Genomic DNA, 7,164 nt, shown 5'->3' with positions numbered 1-7,164 from the left:
ACCGGGCGTTTGAAATTGACCAATCATGATGCAGCTTTTAAAAGCAACAGCCAATCAGAGAAGAAAGATGCCACGGCAGTTTGCTGTTTGCATTTTAGGACATGCGTTTGAAAACGCTACGTTTCGCTGCGTTGAAGGCACGTTTAGGCCTTTTGTCCACACTAAAACGCTGAACGTGTTCACCGAAACCGCATCGATTTAAAAACGCGCTCGAAAGTAGATAAAACCACAGGCAGACAACCCTAAGGATGGGATATCGCCTGACGTCACGTTATTTTGAGACAGTTGTAATGGCCCATTCAACTGATCAAGGAAAATGTTCCATAAAAACTTCAAATCGCGATGTTTCTTTTCTAAAATTCATTTTATGGACAGCCAGATAAATAAAGTTCACTCACTCACTATTTTATGCGTTGCCCTGAGGGATTTGATGGGTTTTTGGGAGGCTTCGATTTCCCCTTTTAGATCCGAGGATGTGCGGGAAACGAAGACCTGGAAAACAATGACCGAAGGCCGAAGACCCCCAAGAAAAAATGGCATATCAAACAGAAAATCAGAAAATAACAAAACACATCATTTATGTTATTTAAAACGATCGATAACCCATCTCTCGTGAATTACGGCAAGGTCTTCGTTTTCCAGACATTCAGGCCCGCATGCGCAAAACAAAGACCAAAAACCCCCACAAAAGAATACAATCACGACCGGAGGCTAGCCATACACAACATCTCCGTTGTTTGCTGTGGCCAACGAGTCATTTCAGGCCAATTACCCCAGAGTCTTCGTTTTCCACACATCCAGGCCCGTATGCGGAAAACGAAGACCGAAAACGAAGACCCCGGGGAAATTGGTCTCAGCAAACAACGGAGATGTTGTGTTTGGCTAGCCTCCGTTCGTCATTGTATTTTTTTTGTGGGGGTCTTCGTTTTCCGCATACGGGCCAGGATGTGTAGAAAACGAAGACCCTGCCGTAATTCACGAGAGATGGGTTATCGATCGTTTTAAATAACATAAATAATGTGTTTTGTTATTTTCTGTTTGATATGCCATTTTTCCTTGGGGGTCTTCGTTTTCCGGGTCTTCGGTTTTCGGTCTTTGTTTTCCAGGTCTTCGTTTTACGCACACCCTTAGATCCGACGCGTCGTCACATCGCTCCTTGAAACCTTGATGATGGCAACCTTTTTCCTGACACGTATAATATTTACCTCTTAGTAAAAAGATAAGATACTACGTGTATTTTCTATAAATGGTGTACCCTCTTTTCTGCACTTATCCAAAAGTTAATAGAAAAACAAGAAACGAAAAAGCCAGCAAATCCTGGGGAAAATTGGATATGGCCTGAGAGTAACGCCATAACCCACTTTAATGAGGGACCAATTAAAAAGGACCATAGCTACAGCAAGGGTAAATAAACTAAAGCTACGTGTGAGCGTACCAGAGTGGCCAGAAAAAACCTGCCCCGAAAAACCCCGTAGGGAAAAGGGTACAGGAAATCTGAGACGGGCCAGGCACAACTCACGTTCCCCGCCAGGACTCTGAATAAATTACTCAAAAATTACAAAGCCAGAAAAAGCGAAAACTAATTCTGAATAAACAATCGCCAGTGAATGTTGGATAATATAAAATAAGATAATGAAAAACGAACAACAGAAACAACTAAATTGATTAGCGGATTCGCACCTCCAACCAGCATGGATATCTAATAAAACACCAGCTATATTTTCCTACGGAAAACCCTCCGAAGGCTGAGTCGCTCGCGTCGTAAAAAAAAAAACAAAAGTGGACGAATCACGGGGAGGCCGGATGGAATAAACACTAAAAGATTCAACGTTATTAAACCAAAACTTCAATTCCTAGCTCTAGCAGAGCGGGAGGGAAGCAAAAAGTGTAATCCCAAGCCGACCTAGACTCTATAGCTAAGTACATCTGCCTAGTCAGAAGACGGGAAATAGGCCCAATGCAACCGCCAAGGCAACCGAAATAATGGAACCGGCGATCCTGGCTAATTCACGGTAGGACGATGACTTGATATGAATGGCGAAACTTAATAGCTGCTAAAGCTTGCAAACATTTTTTCTCGGGAATCCGAAACGTCATAGAAAAAGTGTCGATCACAAAACCTAGCCACTCGCCCACTTACATCGGAACCCAGCACGACTTCCCCTCATTAACAAGGAGACCGGAAGAGTCAAGATCCTTTCGACGAGCAAAAGCTGCTGCGATGTCTGATGTCCTATCGGGCTGACTGCCGTCGTCGAGATAAACAAAAGATTTATGCCCCATAAATCGCCAGCGATTAACTAATGGGCGCAACAATTAGCGAAACAAAAACCCGCGCTGCTGAGACCGAAGGGTAAAACCGGGTAAGTGGAATACTAAGTCCGCCGCTAAAGGGCCAAGCAAAACCTACAATACTAGACATACTTAGTTGGAACACTTAGCGAATGGTCAGAATCATCGTGCATGTTACAAGATCGTAGCTTATACCACATCCCCCTTCCCCCATTCAGGAAGGGGGAAACGGCGATGGGTGTTCCAACAAATGTGACGAGTATTGTAGCCTACCAAAAATATTAAGATGCTGGTTAACTTTTGACAAGGAGTTGAGATTTCGGTTGATTCTACAGGGGCATAAACGTAACGTAAGAATCGTGCGTGTCTGGTCTTCTCGAGACAGAGGTGAAAGATGATTTCATGCAGACTGGAACGCCTAAGTTGCTTTGTTGTAAACATGGCGGTTCACAGCACCAGTGAAGTTGTCTCTCTGGCCTTTCTGTGGACGAATTCCAGGACCTACCGATACAATTTGAGCAAGCTTTGAAAGCTAAAAACTTCAATCGATGCTGTATTTTGCCGGTAGGACCGGGTGGCTCCACACTCATAAGAAAATCTATGAAATGAGAATCGGGGGTCTTCCCTTGTCACGGAACGGCCGAGTTACCCAGAATTCCTTTTGGGCATGAAGGAGGCAAGCGGAGACTGGTCCTCATCAAATGAGGAAAAAGTAGCGAGAAGAAGATTTCTAAGCGGATACTAAGGAGTAACCAAGGTGCGTGCTGTTAACGTAGACTTTTTGTCATAGGAAATTCGGCCTGGCCTTTTGTAATTTCTTGTCCAAGAAACGGTATAATGTAAATAAGAGAGTAATGAGATTTATATTTGCGATTACCTGTCCTCTTACGTACCACTTAAGTCAAACTCTACATCTCTATGCAATAAGCGCATTCAAAATTTCCTCATATTATTGTATAAAAGTAGTTAAAGAAAGAAAAGGCTTGTCCTGCATATATGAAAAATACGTTTTCTCTCCCGTTCTCTTCTTACGCATGATGTTCGTGGAAATCACATTCTGTCCCTCAATAAACCTAGGACAAACTTTTATGGTCTTAGTTCTTTTTCTTACGTTTTTACTAAGTACGTTGCGAAATGCGCTACCTGATTTTTCCCGTACCACTGAGTTTACTGGTTTTAAACTAATCCAGGGCCGGATTTTGTACAGCGGCCTTTCGTTTTGATTAATATATCTTTAAATATTATTTAATATTTAGTTATGTATCTGTATTTATCATGTATGTTAGCTGTAATGTCTCGAAGATATTATTCTGAAATTCGAGATGAAATAAAGTTTTATGCATGCATGTATGTTACCTTCGGCAGGGCGCATGCGTGCACTTTGCAATCTGCGACTCCAGTGCTTACCATATGACAGATAAAATGAGTATTCTATTGAATATATAAGCCATCGAAATCTTACGTTAAATTGTAATGACAAGGGCGGTTTGGAGCTGTGAGTAGGCGTGGGATTTGTCTCATATGGTTTAGGGGCCGACATATCCCTCCCTCAATGCCGTACCGGGAGGCGAGGTCGGTAGCAGAAAGCAGCGAAGGGCCAACTGCGTCCAAAAGCGATCGCACGGGCCGAAATCCCGGGATGACTCGTTTGGTACGACGCTCCAGCGCCACGTCTGGAGGTACTGCATATTTTTCTCGTCTCGTCTTCAAACATTCCGTCAGCGCATGCGTGCGTAAGTGTTCAGCCTCTCCGATACCTACAATACTAGACATATTTAGTTGGAACACTTAGCGAATGGTCAGAATCATCGTGTTACACGATCGTATTTTATACCACATCCCCCTTCCCCCAATTCAATGTTGTGTGAGAATTTTTCGGGCGACTACTAGTAGTTGTGGAAATCAACATTAGAGGAAGGGGGAAACGGGGATAGGTGTTCCAACAAATGTGACGAGTATTGTATTTGCTTCAAGGAAATTGGCAAATCTGTAGAGGCGTAGATCAGAAGTCAAGCCTCTTTAGAAAAGAAGTCAACTTGTTACTAAGATAAACGGAATGTCTCTTCGCATGCTTTGTATTTAAAAAGGTGGGCAGTTGGTCTGAACATGATGATAATCAAGGAATATGTGTTGGAGAGTTTTTAGAATGCCAAATAATTATAAATACTATGTGGTGTGTAAAGGAACATCTTCAATATGCTGTGTTCCGCATTTCCATGTAAAGTAGTTGACACTGTGTACTTTGATTAACGTAGCGTACACATGACATCGGGGGCTTTAATTATTATCGAGACAAGAATCGAGCAAAATAAGGGCGATCTTCCTTGCACTGGTACTGATGTTGGCATTTGAAGGCGTGACAACGGTTAGTGAAGGGAATAAAGCCAGAGAGGTGGGGTCGCTGACGTCTTGTGAGGTTCGGTTAATAATATATCGAGTGGTGCCGATGTGGAGCTGGTACCAACTCAAGAAGAATTTACATTTTTCGGGCGACTACTAGTAGTTGTCGAAATCAACATTGGAGGAAGGGGGAAACGGGGATGGGTGTTCCAACTAATGTGACGAGTATTGTAGATACTTCTAGTGTTCCGGAAAAATATCAACATGGTGGTATCCAGATTTGAGGTCCCAGGTAAAGAACCAATGCCCTTCCTGAAGAATCTGTGAGAGCGAGCGAAGGTCCTCGTATAAACTAAAACGAACGAGACGGCAATTAACGCGCCAAGCGAAGCTTCTTGCCTTCCGCAACTGTCAAGGGGTTAACTCAAAAAGGAGACTACTATGCTCCACGATACAGCCATTGTCCAAACAACGGCTCAGAAATAGCATGAAGAACGAAGTCGGGATGCCTACGAGCCGACGAATATTGCTTAAAAAACACAGGGCTGGATAACTGGCAAAAGGAAGTCGATAGCCATAGGAAAAGGTATCGAGAGTAAACTGAGGAGCGTCTAAGGTGGATGCCCAAAAACTAACGGAGGAATTGAAACGTCCATTAACTCCTGAACAAACATTGCTGGAACAAAATTCATCCGAAAAACCGATGGACAGCAAAATTACACTCAACTGTTAGAGTAACTAGACGTACCGCTTCATCAAAGAGTGTTTTGTTAGATATATACCTAAGGCTAAGACTGTTACGTTCCAGAATAGTTTCTACTCTAGAGCCTCAAGGACATTTAATACACTTCCAGAATACTTGAGGGACAATACCCAATCTATTAATGTTATTAAAACTAATATGATCCTGCAGTTCCACAAACTTTCAAAAGTGTCTGCATAAAATGTCATATGAGCAGACCACTAACTGCATTACTAGTCAAACTCTGTTGTTAATTAACTGTTTTGAACCATTAATTACTAGGGTTTTTTATGTTTAGGAGTCTCGTTATTGGAACATTAGTTCTGTGAGATCTCTCCTGCCAAATTGTCTTAGGCGAAGTTTATAAATAAAAATAAATCAACTGAAGAGTGAAAATCCTCTCCTTCATCTAAGTCGGGCACGGCGCGGGTTGGTCTCTGAAGAATCGGACGACTTTAAACAAAAAGCACTAAAGGGGCCGAACTCCCCGCACTATAGGAAATCAAAGCAAAAAATATTATAATCAAACTGATAGCTGGCAAGGGCAAAACAATAAAATAAAGCAAAAACGAAACTGAATGAACAAGACACTTATATAACCATATGCAAAATACTTAACACCGTTTAAATACCGGGACACAAACATACACCATAATACACTTAATTAATCGTATAGGAGCGTGTAGAAAACAAATATCTGCTAAACTGCGTACCGCAGATATTTTTGCATTCTCTTTTTCTTTCTCTTGTGATAGTTTGGATCAGTTACCCCTGATACTGACACTGTATAGGAGCGTCGAAACGTTAGGTCTTCGAATAGTAACGTTTTAACGGCGACATCCAAATTTCTCTGCGACCAAACCAGAGTTGCATCAAATTATGCCTATCGAAGTTTCATTGCAGTCAGTTGGTAGAGCATTGCACCAGCATCGCAAAGGTTCGGATCCCGTTCGGGTTCAATCCGAATCCAAATTCGAATCCGTTTGGATTCGAATTCCGTTGAAGCCATGCTGCTGAATTTATATATTGCCCAGATAAGAGCGAGGATCACTTTTACTTTTCGTCTATAACGCACACTTCAAGCAGCCAGTTATACAGCAGACTGACCAAGTAGTTAATACATATCGCTCGGAAACCAGGTTACAGTTGAGTGGCACCGAGCTGTGGAGTATCACAAATGGGTTTAAAATTGTCGCAGACGGTTTAGGGACGATCATTAGATAATAATAATAATCTCGTTATTCAAGTCTCGAGGTTATTTAGCCGAGCAGGAGTGCTCTGCTAATTTGGGAGACTACAAGCCAACTGAAATCAGATCAAATCAAATCAAATGTTGGATTTTGAGGAGTACCCGGGGAAAAAGCTTCATTGGTGGAAGGCGCGCGCTCTCAACACGGCGCCAGCGTATGAGGGAACAAATCTCATATATCACGGTCATCATGCGACACACGGGCACAGTATTTGGATGTACCACTACTGGTCACTTTTGTCTTGACTTTTTCGCTTCTTCATGAGCAAACTGATTTCTTTGAACTCCAATGCGTGCCATATGAAAGGTATCATGACTTTATTCAAGAGAATATGTGGCAAGAGTGCTGGTGGCCATCACAATACGCTGTTCGAAGAAGGTAAATAAGGAATTAAGAGACCCGAAGTGAATGAATAAGAACTGGGAGAAAGAGCTAAATTCATGGAATTGGACTCAGTACCACCGCCATCGACAGTCGCATAATGGTGAATAAGAATTAGGAGTTAAATGGGCAGCCACCAGTATTTGCAGTCTTCGGTAG

General features: G+C 42.4%; 1 protein-coding gene across 1 annotated transcript in view; it reads left to right on the top strand.

Annotated features, from left to right (window-relative positions):
* LOC138030880 (alpha-glucosidase 2-like) overlaps positions 1-7,164 on the top strand; it is a 350,924-nt gene that overhangs the window by 328,915 nt on the left and 14,845 nt on the right. The window lies entirely within an intron of this gene.

The sequence above is a fragment of the Montipora capricornis genome, chromosome 2 (genome assembly GCF_036669925.1).
Source record: "Montipora capricornis isolate CH-2021 chromosome 2, ASM3666992v2, whole genome shotgun sequence".
Classification (NCBI taxonomy): domain Eukaryota; kingdom Metazoa; phylum Cnidaria; class Anthozoa; order Scleractinia; family Acroporidae; genus Montipora; species Montipora capricornis.
The sequence above is the reverse complement of the archived record's forward strand: the minus strand, read 5'-3'. Positions and strand labels throughout refer to the sequence as shown.